The sequence below is a fragment of the Oncorhynchus masou genome, chromosome 32 (assembly GCF_036934945.1).
Source record: "Oncorhynchus masou masou isolate Uvic2021 chromosome 32, UVic_Omas_1.1, whole genome shotgun sequence".
NCBI lineage: Eukaryota > Metazoa > Chordata > Actinopteri > Salmoniformes > Salmonidae > Oncorhynchus > Oncorhynchus masou.
The window spans coordinates 70,292,538-70,309,348 of record NC_088243.1 but is presented as its reverse complement, the minus strand read 5'-3'; the positions used below and the strand labels follow the sequence as shown (position 1 = coordinate 70,309,348).

General features: G+C 44.1%; 1 protein-coding gene across 6 annotated transcripts in view; it reads right to left on the bottom strand.

Annotated features, from left to right (window-relative positions):
* Positions 1-16,811, bottom strand: part of LOC135526548 (ETS-related transcription factor Elf-1-like) — a 91,980-nt gene that overhangs the window by 56,038 nt on the left and 19,131 nt on the right. For 2 of the 6 annotated variants that reach the window (XM_064955023.1, XM_064955027.1), the window contains exon 1: positions 15,519-15,796. The exons of 2 other annotated variants lie outside the window; for them this stretch is intronic. The gene's annotated coding sequence lies outside the window, so the exon portion shown is untranslated. Of the gene's footprint in view, positions 1-15,518; positions 15,797-15,816; positions 15,932-16,811 lie in introns of those variants that run through there. 2 more of the 6 variants (XM_064955028.1, XM_064955031.1) reach the window with 2 other exon arrangements.

The window sequence follows — 16,811 nt, the reverse complement described above, 5'->3', positions numbered from 1 at the left end:
ACACACCATGCTTCACAGTTCACACACACTCCATGCCTCACAGTTCACACACACTCCATGCCTCACAGTTCATACACCCACCATGCTTCACAGTGCGCACACCCACCATGCTTCACAGTGCGCACACCCACCATGCTTCAGAGTGCACACACCCACCATGCTTCACAGTGCGCACACCCACCATGCTTCACAGTTCACACACCCACCATGCTTCACAGTGCACACACCCACCATGCTTCACAGTTCACACACCCACCATGCTTCACAATGCACACACCCACCATGCTTCACAGTGCGCACACTAAATCATGCAGCAACAACCTTGAATGAAACCAAGTTGACCGTGAGATTCCTGCTTTTTCACCTCATCAGACAATCAGACCACAGCACCTTGAAACTTTGCTTTGCATATTCCAACAGATAATACTTCAGACATGCCAGTTTGCAAGGCTTACCCTAAGAACCATGGTTCCATAGGCAGCTGTTGTAAAAATGAGGAGGAAAATGCAGTCAAGATACTTTTGTTTTTCCAGTAGTTGCTTGAGGCAGAAATTATAGCATACCAAGTCTGTACTGAGATAGTGTCCTCAAATCGTTTAGCACTATCAGAACACTGAGGCTTTGGCTCCTTCTGGGGGTGGGGGCCTGGCTGCTCAGAGCGGTACATACCAAAACAGGTTTGGACACAAGCAGGCTGGTGTGTCCACCCATCGGCAGGCATGCTGCAAGTCAGCAACACACACAGTCAGCATGCCTAAAGAAAGAGGAGCTTAACTCTGCTTCTTTAGCCTCAATCTTCTCGCCGGCTTTGGGGTCAAATGCTATAAAAAAGCTACTTATCTTTGGGTGCTTTTTTGCATGCATCCAGAGGCATTGAAACTGAGAACAGGGGGAAACTGAAGTGAGCACATGTCCTATGTCCCCTTAATTTGATACATTTTTAGGAGAAAATACACAAGATTTCTTGTATTTATTTGAAACATAATCAATTCAAAAGACATTGCATTTGATCTTCAGTGCCCCTTCAAACAAATCACTTGCATGCATCTATAGTACTGCATTGAGAAAGCTCATGCGGTACTACAATTTTGTGCATAATTCCTGTGGGTGAGTCACTTCAGTTAGAAATCACACAAATAAGTGGTGGAATTACTATTTGCAGCTTTAGCAGAGATTTAAAGATTAAGACTAAGAGTGATCTGTCGGTAAACAGTTTAACAACCAGCAAATCAGCTCTTACATTCTGATACCCTCGAAAACCTTGACAGCCAGGACCACTCTCACCCTAGACAACTGAGAGAACACCACCTCTTCTTAATGAGTTTATTTAACTCCAGACAATGAAATGCCAGGTTACCAGAGTATTAGATACCTAATCTTAGAGCCTGTAAAAGTGTGTGTGTCAAGTCAACCACAGTCTCAATATGAGAAGTTTGTAAGAGTGAGTCATTCCTCAATGATGTCAAGCAGTGTAACGGGTTTCTTCCAATTCCTCCTCTGACGAAGAGGTGGAACAAGGATCGGACCAAAATGCAACGTGGTTCGTTCGATACATCTTTAATGATGAAGAACACAAATAATACAAAACAACACACGTCGAAAACCGAAACAGCCCTGACTGGTGCAACAGAGACAGGAACAATCACCCACAAACACACAGTGAAACCCAGGCTACCTAAATATGGTTCCCAATCAGAGACAACGATAATCACCTGACTCTGATTGAGAACCGCCTCAGGCAGCCATAGACTAATCTATACACCCCACACAACCCCAAGACGAAACACACTACAAATAAACCCATGTCACACCCTGGCCTGACCCAACACATGAAGATAACATAATAAATATAGATCAGGGCGTGACAAGCAGACACATCCCAGAGGGACATGGGGGGGAAATCAGTGGTGGAAAGAGTACCCATTCCTAAAAGTAAAAGTGAAAGTCACCCAGTAAAATACTACTTGAGTAAAAGTCTAAAAGTATTTGGTTTAAAATATACTTAAGTATCAAAAGTAAATGTAATTTATCAAATATACTTAAGTATCAAAGGTAGATGTAAAAGTATAAACTATTTAAAATTCCTTATATTATACAAAGCAGACAGCACCAATTTCATGTTTTTAAAATTGATGGATAGCCAGGAGCACACTCCAACACTCAGACAATATTTACAAAAGATGCATTTGTGTTTAGTGAGTCTGCCAGACCATAGGCGGTAGGGATGACCACGTGTTCTCTTGATTAAGTGTGAATTTCACAAATTTCTGGTCCTGCTAAGCACTGAAAATGTAACAATTACCTTTGGTTGTCAGGGAAAATATATGGAGTTAAATGTAAAATATTGTCTATAGGAATGTAGTGAGGTAAAAGTAAAAGTTGTCAAAAAATATAAATAGTAAAGTACAGATACCCCCCAAAACTACTGAAGTAGTTCTAAAGTCACCGGAAAAAAGATTTAGTTACTAAACTAACCAGCCCCCCCAAAGTTCCCTCCGCATTCATTCATCTGTGGCGTTTGGTATGATATTGCATGCCTGAGATGTTACGGTAGTAGCAGAGAGTAGTCTCTGCACTTGGCCTTTCCTTGTCGTCTTTATCACATCATGATGTCAGAACTGAAGGACGTTGTGGGAAGGGTTAAGAGAAGGAAAGAGCTCCAGGACAATGTTGCTTGAAGGCGAGCCACTGTCATTGTATAGGTTATGATTAAGCTTTTCATCCTTGAAAGACTTTCACATAAAACATGTTACGAAATCACCACTTATGATGTCAAATTTGTTCACATTATGCATTCAGTGACATCAGGAGCAGTCAAAGGCTGAATCCCAAATCACACCCTTCCCACGCCACTGCCATATGCACAAGTGTCCCAAAACTGAGGGAGTGAAAATGATCAAGGGTGTACGTGCTAATTAGGCCCTCCAATAACCATTTTGACCAAGCCAGCAAGGATGCAGGCTCCAGAGCGAAGTGCTATCCCAACAAACACCCCAACATGTTTGGAGTTTGCACAATTTCCTACAAAATAATTGAGATACATGCCTAATTATATGACACGTGTGTTTGTGTCTGATTTAGAGACTTGACACATAAAACAAACGGAATACGTCTCAAATTAAATGTTTAACAGTTACTGAGGTAAAACGACAGGCGATTTGAATTTCATTCTCGTTTAACTATTTAAAACGGGAACATGAATTGCATCATTCAAGTCAGGAGTGTGACCCGAAGTTGATGGGTTTACTGATCCCTTCCCTACTCTGGAAGTCACCCTCTGAGTTTCATCAGCAACACATAACAACTGAGGGCCCACCGAGCGAGGAGGTAGTTTGGGATTCACCGATTCTGCTCAAAATCATAGAATAGACATCAAATTGCTGCGGTGTTTCATGTTCTATTAATTCAATTCCACATTTGACCATTTTGTAATTTGGTTTTCACTGCAGTGTATTGTATTGTGTGAGGTTGGGTGTAGGTGGGAGAGAGGGAGCCGAGCCAGTACAGGTCAATATTTGTGAAGCAGCGCCGGCCAGACTTTATAAAGCAGGTCGTTTGTTTATGATAGCAGAGGGGAAGGTGCAGCATTGATGCAGGAGATGAGGAGGACAATAAACCACATGTCCATAGAGACAGACAAGCATTGTTGTATAAGAGGGGTTGAATGGTGACCTGTTGTTATTCAACCATTGAAGGTGAAAGTAATGTAGTAGGCCTACTTTAAAGCTGAGTGATCATGTATATGATACTAGGTGGTAAACATATTCCACTATCCGCACACAACATACATGTAGGGTCTAACAAACAAGGTAGCCTTCACTACTTTGAATAAAGGGAACAGACAACCATCTCTGGGTGCCTGTGACTTCTACTGATGAGAATCACAATGCAAAAATGCATAGGTAAACAAGGAGTGGCTGTTGCTTAGGAACAAGCAGAGGGAGAAGGTTTGTAGAGCAGGCTCTGTGATAAGAGAGAGGGGGGGGGGGTTGTGTGCCACTGGCAGGGGTTGTGTGTTTGAGAAGACACAGACTGCATCCCAAGCCTGACACACACACACACACACACACACACACACACACACACAATGACAGTGCAGTGAATGAGTCTTTCAGTCACACAACCCTCAAAGACCTACTCTACGTGAGGAACTAAGCAGAGTGGGTAGGGAATAAATTATGAACTGAAGTGTACACACTACTTCCAAGCATCAATTAACTGGCATGAATTTTTAAACCGAATCTTTCTGAGAGTGGAGGATAATGATGTAAATGATGTCATCCTTCACAGTGACGGGAGCTCAGACACTCAATTAAACAATTTGAAGCCATCGGAAAGTATTCAGACCCCTTAACTTTTTCCACATTTTGTTAGGTTACAGCCTTATTCTAAAATTGGTTAAATGTCCCCCCCCCCTCATCAATCTGCACACAATACCACATAATGACAAAGCAAAAACAGGATTTTAGAAATGTTTGCTAAATATCACATTCAGACCCTTCACTTGGTCGAAGCACCTTTGGCAGCGATTACAGCCTCAGGTCTTCTTGGGTATGATGCTACAAGTTTGGCACAGGGTATGACGCTACAAGCTTGGCACAGTGTTGCTGCACAGCTATTTTCATGTCTCTCCAGAGGTGTTCGATCGGGTTCAAGTCCAGGCTCTGGCTGGTCAACTCAAGGACATTCAGAGACATGTCCCGAAGCCACTCATGCGTTGTCTTGGCTGTGATTCGAGTTGTTGTCCTGCTTGAAGGTGAACTTTCGACCCAGTCTGACGTCCTGAGTGCTCTGGAGCAGGTTTTCATCAAGGATCTCTCTGTACTTTGCTCCATTCATCTTTGCCTGGATCCTGACAAGTCTCCCAGTCCCTGCCGCTGAAGAACATCCCCACAGCATGATGCTGCCTCCACCATGCTTCACCATAGGGATGGTGCCAGGTTTCCTCCAGAAGTGATGCTTGGCATTCAGGCCAAAGAGTTCAATCTTGGTTTCATCAGACCAGAGAATCTTGTTTCTCATGGTCTGAGAGTCCTTTAGGTGACTTTTGGAAAACACCAAGCGGGTTGTCATGTGCCTGATTGGTGGAGTGCTGCAGAGATGGCTGTCCTTCCGGAAGGTTCTCCCATCTCCACAGAGGAACTCTAAAGCTCTGTCAGGGTGACCATCGGGTTCTTGGTCACCTCCCTGACCAAGGCCCTTCTCCCCCGATTTCTCAGTTTGGCTGGGCGGCCAGCTCTAGGAAAAGTCTTGGTGGTTCCACACTTCTTCCATTTAAATGATGAAGGCCACTGTGTTCTTAGGGAACTTCAATGCTGCAGAAATCATTTAGTACCCTTCCCCAGATCTGTGCCTCGACACTATCCTGTCTCTGAGCTCTATGGAGAATTCCTTTGACCCCATCATTTGGTTTTTGCTCTGGCATGCACTGTCAACTGTGGGACCTTATATAGACAGGTGTGCCTTTCCAAATCATGTCCAATGAATTGAATTTACCACAAGTGGACTCCAATCAAGTTGTAGAAACATCTCAAGGATGATCAATGGAAACAGGATGCACCTGAGCTCAATTTCGAGTCTCATAGGGTCTGAATACTTATGTAAATAAGGTATTTATTTGCTAAAAATATATAAAAAAATGTTTTCACTTTGTCATTATGGAGTATTGTGGGTAGATGAGTTTGTTTTATTTAATCCATTTTAGAAAAAGGCTGCAACGTAACAAAATGTGTAAAAAGTCAATACAGTCTGAATACTTTCCGAAGGCTATGTAACTAAGGAGCAGCACCTGAGAGAGCAGGTAGTGATCAAGGTCAAACAGGACAAAGCCACTCTAAGTTTCAACCCATGTGGAAGTTGATTGCTAATTTGCCAAGGGAAAAAAAATTATCACATTTGTTTTGAAGTGACGCTCAAAAACTTGACGGATTTCACTTTAACCGAGCGTCTAAGGCTGAGTTTACACAGGCAGCACAATTCTGAGCTCTTTTTCCACTAATTGGTCTTTTGACCAATCAGATCAGCTCCTTTGCCAATAATTGGGCAATAAGATTCTTTGCCAATATGATCAGAAATGGCCGGCCTGTGCAAACGCAGCCTAAGTGAATCTAACCCAATTTGTCATCCAAACAGTCCAGAATGCTTAAATAAACTCAATAAAACATGCATACTGTTGAAAACACACATGGCAATCCCAATGCACGTTATTTAAGGAATAACAATAAGTGTGCATGTACTAACCTGTCCTAGATACAGTTAAACCACGTATTGGTAAGGTGACAGACATTATGGGTACTGTAGTACATCATGCTCCAAACCACAGACAACATTCACTCCCTGTCATCCTCCCTCTCTTCTCAGATCAGTCTGTATCGATTCAGACTGATCTCTGCTGCATTACTGTATTAGTGTTGCTGCTTTGGGAGAGCTTAATGCCTGGAAACTCACACTCATCCCCTGGAAGCCATTCCCAGCCAGCCTCTGATGCAATTTTCTGACTGCATTAACATTGAGCTTTGATATGGCCAGGGCAGCGTGGATCATTTTAGGAGCAGTTCTCGCTTCTCTTCTCAGACAGAAATATGAGCAGGCTTCTTAGGTCATCATATTATTTTTAGCCATGTTTTCTATGTCAATGTTGGGTACAGTGGGAGTTCCTAAATGAATTAACAGCATTGTGAGTACATACTTATCAACATATTTTCCACTGTTACATTCCATAGAACTATCAAGGTAAAAAACATCTGTGCCATCCTTGGCTGCAACCTTTAGGACCCACGTTTTGTTAGTTATCAACCTGGCCATTACAGACCAATCTGCATGCAGGAAATAGCTTCATTGCATGGTGGCACCATGTTTTCATGTTTTTTCATGTTTTCATCAGTCCAACAGCCAACCTGTGTCTGTTACTTCACACTGTTCTCATGCTCTTCACAACTGTCAAATTATTTTGAACTAGGCTTTGAATTTGATAGAAGTTCTGAGGATGTCTCTTTGGTGTGAAAAAAAGTGCTGAAAACATGTTGGCTCACTATTTAAAAAGAAGATGGAGAACAAGCTATAGGACGACAAATACCAGAGTTTTTCCACAGGTACAGTCGACTAGTGCTAGCTAACACTACCTAGCAAAATAAATAAATACAAATATTGCGATACGTAACTGTATCGATCTCCCCCATTAACACTTTATTTGGATAGTCTGAAGAGCATCAACAGATGGACAATCAGTAACATGTCAACAAAATATCTAGTAATCCTAACCCTAGCTCTAACTCTTATTCTAAACCTTACCCTAGCTGTAACCTTAGCAAGCAGTTGCTTATTGACAGATAGTCAACACTGTATCGAAATACAGCGTTGGGGGGGGGGGGGGGTCGGCATGGGCAGTTATGGAAGGCATGGGCAGTTATGGAAGACATGGGCAGTTATGGAAGGCATGGGCAGTTATGGAAGGCATGGGCAGTTATGGAAGGCATGGGCAGTTATGGAAGGCATGGGCAGTTATGGAAGGCATGGGCAGTTATGGAAGGCATGGACAGTTATGGAAGGCATGGGCAGTTATGGAAGGCATGGACAGTTATGGAAGGCATGGACAGTTATGGAAGGCATGGGCAGTTATGGAAGGCATGGGCAGTTATGGAAGGCTTGGGCAGTTATGGAAGACATGGGCAGTTATGGAAGGCATGGGTAGTTATGGAAGGCATGGGCAGTTATGGAAGACATGGGCAGTTATGGAAGGCATGGGAAGTTATGGAAGGCATGGGCAGTTATGGAAGGCATGGGCAGTTATGGAAGGCATGGGCAGTTATGGAAGGCATGGACAGTTATGGAAGGCATGGGCAGTTATTGAAGGCATGGACAATTATGGAAGGCATGGGCAGTTATGGAAGGCATGGGCAGTTATGGAAGGCTTGGGCAGTTATGGAAGACATGGGCAGTTATGGAAGGCATGGGCAGTTATGGAAGGCATGGGCAGTTATGGAAGGCATGGGCAGTTATGGAAGGCATGGGCAGTTATGGAAGACATGGGCAGTTATGGAAGACATGGGCAGTTATGGAAGGCATGGGAAGTTATGGAAGACATGGGCAGTTATGGAAGGCATGGGCAGTTATGGAAGGCATGGGCAGTTATGGAAGGCATGGGCAGTTATGGAAGGCATGGGCAGTTATGGAAGGCATGGACAGTTATGGAAGGCATGGGCAGTTATGGAAGGCATGGGCAGTTATGGAAGGCTTGGGCAGTTATGGAAGACATGGGCAGTTATGGAAGGCATGGGTAGTTATGGAAGGCATGGGCAGTTATGGAAGGCATGGGCAGTTATGGAAGGCATGGGCAGTTATGGAAGGCATGGGCAGTTATGGAAGACATGGGCAGTTATGGAAGACATGGGCAGTTATGGAAGGCATGGGAAGTTATGGAAGGCATGGGCAGTTATGGAAGGCATGGGCAGTTATGGAAGACATGGGCAGTTTTTCGGATGATGGACAAGGCTTTGAGCTAGTCTTTGTAACTGTGGGCCCTTGCATGTGTCTGACTGAGGACTCAGAGCATAGCAGACACAGGATAAGTCTGTGTTCCTGGAGTCATGGAAGGCTTAAAAAGGCAGGGCCCAGTTATCCACACCACTGAATGCAGAGGCCCACCCCACTCCCGACCAGCCATAGACACCAACGCAGCTGTGGCGTCTGGGAGTCAAATCTCCGAAAACCACATGAAAAATATGAACATTTTCTCCTGGTGCCTAAGTTAGAATGGCTGATATTAAATGATAGCGATACTACATAGGGAGAAGAAGAAAAAGTTGGAATCATGGTCAGACATTTGAAGGTGGTAGTATTGGGCTTGATGTGTCCTGCAGTTGAAGCAGTATAATGTATTTTTGAGGCATGTTACCTCATGAACGGTGGAACCGGACCAATGCAGCTGGAAACATGATGCTGTATATGCATGTGCAGAGGCCACAGAACTATACTGTCCTCTTTGGAGATGTCAGTTGGTGGAAATGTCAATATTCCACCAACCATCTCTTCACTAAACAAGAAAAGCCATGTCGTCTGTATGAGTAAGCCATCAATTACTGAACCTATACATTTCAGAAAAACAATCCGTCTCTTGCCGCCCACGTACATGTGATGTTTCCATGATAGATATCATAGCAAGACAGATAGCAAGAGGCGCTACTGAATCATTGAGGTTTTAATGGGAAGTGGGTTACGGTTGATCTGTAAAGACAAGCAACATACTCCTGCAGTATCCTGCTGACTCACTTCACCAGATGTCCTTTCTAAGAAAGAATCCTAATATTGACTGACTATTTTTCAAGACGATGGATCCCATTGAAATTCCATGGTATATCAGTAACTAGCCTTGCTGTGACTCCTATTACCCAAGGCACCCTGTTGCTGTATATGTACATAGCTACTCAATTACTTCGTCCCCTGCACATCGACTCGGTACTGGTACTCCCTGTATATAGTCATGTTATTACCTCATACCTCTGCACATCGACTCAGTACTGGTACTCCCTGTATATAGTCATGTTATTACCTCATACCTCTGCACATCGACTCGGTAGTGGTACTCCCTGTATATAGTCATGTTATTACCTCATACCTCTGCACATTGACTCGGTACTGGTACTCCCTGTATATAGTCATGTTATTACCTCATACCTCTGCACATTGACTCAGTACTGGTACTCCCTGTATATAGTCATGTTATTACCTCATACCTCTGCACATCGACTCGGTAGTGGTACTCCCTGTATATAGTCATGTTATTACCTCATACCTCTGCACATCGACTCGGTAGTGGTACTCCCTGTATATAGTCATGTTATTACCTCATACCTCTGCACATTGACTCGGTACTGGTACTCCCTGTATATAGTCATGTTATTACCTCATACCTCTGCACATCGACTCGGTACTGGTACTCCCTGTATATAGTCATGTTATTACCTCATACCTCTGCACATCGACTCGGTACTGGTACTCCCTGTATATAGCCATTGTATTACCTCATACCTCTGCACATTGACTCGGTACTGGTACTCCCTGTATATAGCCATGTTATTACCCCATACCTCTGCACATCGACTCGGTAGTGGTACTCCCTTTATATAGCCATGTTATTACCTCATACCTCTGCACATCGACTCAGTACTGGTACTCCCTGTATATAGCCATGTTATTACCTCATACCTCTGCACATCGACTCGGTAGTGGTACTCCCTTTATATAGCCATGTTATTACCTCATACCTCTGCACATCGACTCAGTACTGGTACTCCCTGTATATAGCCATGGTATTACCTCATAACTCTGCACATCGACTCAGTACTGGTACTCCTTGTACATAGCCATGTTATTACCTCATACCTCTGCACATCGACTCGGTAGTGGTACTCCTTGTACATAGCCATGGTATTACCTCATACCTCTGCACATCGACTCGGTAGTGGTACTCCCTTTATATAGCCATGTTATTACCTCATTCCTCTGCACATCGACTCGGTACTGGTACTCCCTGTATATAGCCATGTTATTACCTCATACCTCTGCACATCGACTCGGTACTGGTACTGCCTGTATATAGCCATGTTATTACCTCATACCTCTGCACATTGACTCGGTACTGGTACTCCCTGTATATAGCCATGTTATTACCTCATACCTCTGCACATCGACTCGGTACTGGTTCTCCCTGTATATAGCCATGGTATTACCTCATACCTCTGCACATCGACTCGGTAGTGGTACTCCCTGTATATAGCCATGTTATTACCTCATACCTCTGCACATCGACTCAGTACTGGTACTCCCTGTATATAGCCATGGTATTTTTTACTCGTTATTGTTATTCGTTATTCACTGTGTATTTATTCCTTGTGTCACTATTTCCAAATGATTTGTTTAATCTTTACCTCTGCATTTCACTGTTAGTCTACACCTGTTGTTTACGAAGCATGTGACAAATACCATTTTATATGATATTTGATTGACACTACCAACCCTACTCACAGAGTTGGAAAGATTCCGCCCCCTCAAGCTCACAGTCCTGATGTTGAATAACCGGGAACGTTATCAATAGGAAGGTGTGATCTGATCTTCACCACAAACGACTCTCTCTTCCCCCTGGAAAATGACTTATTTTATTACCACAACAAGCTGCCTGGGGGGCATGGTGGTGAGAGTCGGGCACAGCTGCCCACTCCACAAGGCTAGTGTGGGAAGGAAGGAGGGAGAGATAGGGGGGAGGTAATAGAGCTGGCTAATGATCCAGTGAGGCTGAGGACAAAGAGACTTAGGGAGGTAGACGGGAGCGTGTCCCCCAAACATGATGTGGTCTTGGTCTCCCTGGTTCACAAACCAAACCAGCCTGAGAGACTGACTAGCTTGATTCTTTGTAAGTCACTTGAAATAAGGATGATAATCATGCAGATATTAAAAAGATTTGTCGGTACATTTGTATACTTTTTAGCCAGTATTTCTGAAAGTAGCACTCACGAGCCAAAAGTGGTCCCCGAAAATAGCTTACTACGTCGCATATGTACAGATAGGTGCACCACGTCATTGCATTCTCTCTTTTTTCTGTGTCCACTGAGCCGTTATGCCCGCTCTGCAACCTCATTGGATAACGCTGGGCAGGCCTCTTGCTAACGGTCACTCAAATGCGAGGGGCTGAAGCTCATTGGCTAGAACTCTAATTGCTAGGGGGCTGGCCCGCGTGGGGGGAAATGTAGGGAAAATGGCATGGCAAAGCTTCAGGAAAATTGGCTAATTGAAGTAAGACAGTCATTCTGCTCATAGATTATGCATGTATGAACTACACATTGACACATCCAGCCCAAAGTTGAAAGTTAAAAAAATTATTTCTCAGTCACCAAAGTACCAGTGAATGTCTTTAATAACAGTGACTTGAATCCAAATACTGAATGGCCTGTGCAAGTTAAAATACTTAGTAATGTGGAGCTGAATGTTAACCAGATGGAACTGATCAGAGACATACAGTACCAGTCACACCTACTCATTTCTTTATTTTTACTATTTTCTACATTGTAGAATCATAATGAATACATCAAAATTATGAAATAACACATATGGAATAATGTAGTAACCAAAAGAGTGTTAAACAAAACAAAATATATTGTATATTTGAGTTTCTTCAAAGTAGCTACCCTTTGCCTTGATGACAACTTTGCACAGTTCCATTTTGAGCTTTAGAGATAGCTCACATAGAGCAGTGACCTAACAAGATCACATCAGCATCGTCATCTCCTTTCTCAGGTTTTCTGATTCTGGTGTGAGCAGAAATCTTGCCCTATGTTTCTGCTTCCAGTATTGAGACACCCAGCTTGTATTTCTGGTTCCCCCTGTACCTCAGAACAATGGTTAGCAAGTCTCAACTTGTTTGTGTGAGTCTCAGACAGTTGCAACATTGGGAGAGCTGTGCTTTACTCAATGGAAAAGGAGAGACAAGTATGGAAACGCAATGCAAATCCACCTCTGGATCAACACAAAGGACCCTCAGCCAGGCAACACAGCGCACTAGATCTTTTAAATGTGACCAATGTCCACCATTTCGTTATTTTTTTTTAATGTTACCTTTATTTAACTAGGCAAGTCAGTTAAGAACAAATTCTTATTTACAATGACGGCCTACCCTGGCCAAACCCGGACGATGCTGGGACTCCCAATCATGTCCAGATGAGATGGATTTGAACCAAGGACTGTAGTGACACCTCTTGAACTGAGATGCAGTGCCTTAGACTGCTGCGCCACTCGGGATCCCTGCACTTTTAGAATGAACAGTCAAACACTATTGATATTGAATGGGTCCATGTTTGTCTCCGTCGGTCTCTGGCTAGCTTGAGCCTGCAGCGTCCCCCACAATAAAGGAGGGGCAGAGTTTCAAACCAGAGGTGTAGAATTCAGATCACCTCGAGCACATTGTGACTTGTTACAGCCAATTTCCCCATCACTCAGGCCTCAGATGTGTGTGAAAGCCCCTAACAACAAAAGAAAGAAGGGACCACAACCCAACCTAGAATTACCCACCCAAACAGGTTCCTGTCACTGCCGTTACCTGAGATCATGTCACCCGTTACCAGAGGTCAACTGAGACACATGCAGTGTAAAAAAACAAACTGGAAACTCGGGAAATCTCTGACTTCCGACTTCGGAGGGTTCAAGAAAACTGAGAAAAAAACGAGCACCGACTGGGAAAAATCATTTGGAACAGTCAACCAACTCAGAATTCCAGGTCGGGAACTCTTTCTAGAGCTTTGACTGAAGATTACTGACGTCATGATTTTACCACATTTCCCCCCCGCCCCCGAGTTCCCAGTTGTTTTGAAAGCACCATCTATATGAGAACTTTTTTTTGTTAACGTTCCATAGCAACACGACTGACAAGCCAGCAGGCCACAGGATCTGCTTATTTACCCATCAACTGCGAAACAGCTTGAACAAACTGCCGCCCTCTGTCATTCAATGTCAACTACAGGCTGGATTGTGAAGGGAGAAAATGTGAGCCAGAACAGACCCAACCCTGTACTGTTCCATATGAGGGCATGTCAAGCCTGGGCTGATTAAATCCACCCCTACTCCTCTTCCTCAGCCAGGCCAAATGATCTAATTACAGGCTAAGACTTGTTGACTCTGTATTGTGTGAGGAGCCAACCTGATACTACTGTTGCCCTCCCTCCGTTCCTCCCTCTCTTCACCTCTCTGCCACTCCCTCCCTTGTGACAGAAACTAGGCCCCTCTCTACAGCCACTCAATAGGTCAACAATGGGAGTGTTGTGTTTCTCTCACTTCATGGCCAAACCTCAGGTACTGTGCCTCATTTACAAGCCAAATCAAGAGGCCAGGGTGGGCACAAAGCATGATTACAAAGTTAGCTCAGATGCAAACTGGGAATAGCTATGGGGTACAACTTAGCAATTCACCAATGTTAAAACCGGGTTATTGACTCATGATATTAAAAGTGTGTAAAGCATTGGTTGAATGCAACATTTTCCAGGTGTAGGCCCTAATGACCTAAACATTGACCTCATAACTAACAACCACAGAGGGCTGATTTGATACAGTATCACTAGGTTTACGAGACAGAGTGTAAGCTTCTCCAATGATATGTGAGGAGATCCTTGAGCCAACATTGAGTGAAATTGCTTTATTTTGGATCTTTCGAGGTCTGATGGATCTATACAACAAAAACTATGGGGTCACTTTGTTTTGAGTGTTTTCAGATACATTTTTAACTGCCAACCTCAATAAAGTTTGTCAGTGCAGAGCATGTTTCTGGTGAAACAGGAACCATGATTTTACCTCTGCTGCAACTTTTAGCAACAGAAACCTACCACAACTAGGCACGCCAAAGGTAACTCTACAAAAACCATTCATGTGAGAAAAGCATGTTGAGATGTGAACTGCTTAGGAGATAATGGTAGCACAACACCAGTTTGTTTGTCATCCACTATGAGTCGCAACGAATACCTGCTGATCCTCCTCTGCCTTACAGGAAGATCCACATTCATGCAGGGCTCCGGTGGCCTGATCAGTTCCTGATAAGCAGGCCTGAAATCAAACAGAACCTTACCTGAACATGCAACAGGGTGTGGGGAAAGCACATTCTAGAATCTAGATACTATTTAATTAATGACTTATTATTTTAGAGGTAGGCTAGCGCCGGGCCAAAGCAGAGTTAGCAAAAATGTATAACCTTTTCAAATTTATGGCCTATGGTCTACTGAGAGTTCCCATAAAAGAGAATTACAAGTATTTCTACACCATGACCAACTGTAAACGCTCACGTGGGCTTGGTCTCGGGGTCAGGGGGGGTTGGTCAGGGGGCTTGGTCTCAGGGTCAGGGGGGCTAGATCAGGGGCTTGGTCTCCGGGTCAGTGGGGTTGGTCTCAGGGTCAGGGGACTTGGTCTCGGGGTCAGGGGACTTGGTCTCGAGGTCAGGGGGCTTGGTCTCGAGGTCAGGGGGCTTGGTCTCGGGGTCAGGGGGCTTGGTTACGGGGCTTGGACTAGGGGGCAGGGGGCTTGGTTACAGTTCCCTCCCCTGCTAAAGCACGCCATATATGGCAGCGACTCTTAAGCAAAACAACAACGATGACAAGTGACAATGATAAACTAACTAGCAATTAGTTTCAGCCAATGAGCTTCAGCCCCTTGCCAGAGAGAGAGAGAGAGATGACGTTGTGCACATATCATGTAGTACACCATTTTCGTGGAGCACTTTTGGCTCATGGGAGATACTTTCAGAACTACTGGCTATAAAGTATACAAAAGTACTGGAGAATATCTTTAATTGTATCAACAGGAACGTTTTTGTTTCTCGATTTATATTTGTGCAAGTTGTACTTCTGCTTTTCTCGTGACACATTCGCAAATATAGAAAACAAATGAGGAACACATACAATGTTAAATACATGACCCATATAAACAACTCTATTTGATTTGAACCAACTATTCATCCATAAAGAAACAAAAATACTGCAGTCACTAACCTCAAAGACACAGGGCTTATGTGTCGGACTCCATGTTAACAGTGGAACAAGTGACAGATCTGAATGACTTAAAAACACAGGGGGAAACCGAGACAACTGCAATGAAAGAAAAATAATCCAAGTAAGGGTGTGCCTCCAGACAGCAGCGGGACCCAGCGCGGTACAGGAGGTGTGGAACACTGACCTGCCCTCTACCTCTCCCACTCACAGCGATAAAACTAAACTGAAAAGGAGAAGAAGAGAGCGAGGCAATGGCTGCTGTTGAAAATGTAAAAAAAGAAAAGTGTAGTGAAGCAACTTGCCCTGGCTCTCCCTGTGAGTCACACAGCAGGACATCCATTGGTGGGGGAGTCCTCAGGCAGTGTGGCTGCACCTGGCCAATCACGAACCAGGGTGGGCCCTGTATGCAAATCCTTTCAGGTGAGTCGCGGCAGGTGTTGGGGATTGGCTGTGGGTCAGACGTGGGGAGGGGAGAGCGGGACGTATCAACCAGCAGGCCACACCTTGAGCAATGTGAAAGACAACAGACTGGTTTCTTCTGCGGAGGAGTGCTGGGGAGGGAGTTGGGTGCTGTAAATGCATAGTTCAGTTTACTATTGGTTGAGGACACTTGGACTTTGACCGAGTCTATAGAGCAGTCTCATCTTGGTGGTTAAAATCAGTAAATGGAAGACCTGAGAAACACTGGGTTGTAAAAATGTGTCAGAAGAATACAGGGAAATTTTCATCATTACGTGTTCATTAGAGGGTTGTGAGGTGTGAGGTCATTTAGGTAAAGCAAATGAGACAGTCAGAGGTAAATCCAGAGGAGTGGCTCTTGAGCCAATAGAGGCCCCATAAAAACAGCTTTATATGTGACTTCAGTGGGAGGTACCAGAATAGTGGGCTATAAAGACAAAGCAGTCTCACCTGACCGTACTTTGACATCAAAGGCAGGCTACTGGTCTTAGCTAATGCCTCAGCACAGGTGCTTCTATAGACCCCCCTCCTCCCCCTAAACCCCACCTGGATGATATACTGCTGATGTATATTAGTGGCCATACTGTCTGCAGCTCTCATCACATGCTCCCCCATAAGCAACCAACTCAATCAAACACGAGCTAACAGGTGTACAGCTGTCACAGCCAACACTGGATGTATTACTATTCCAAGAGCAGGGTTCTCCATGTTAGCATCTCCTGTTTGCCTGATAATGCGCATACTCGTGTTCACACACAGACAGAGACAAAGACACACACACACCTGCCCATTCAGTTGAAAAGGCCTGAAGAGCCAATTAATGTAAATCTGCCA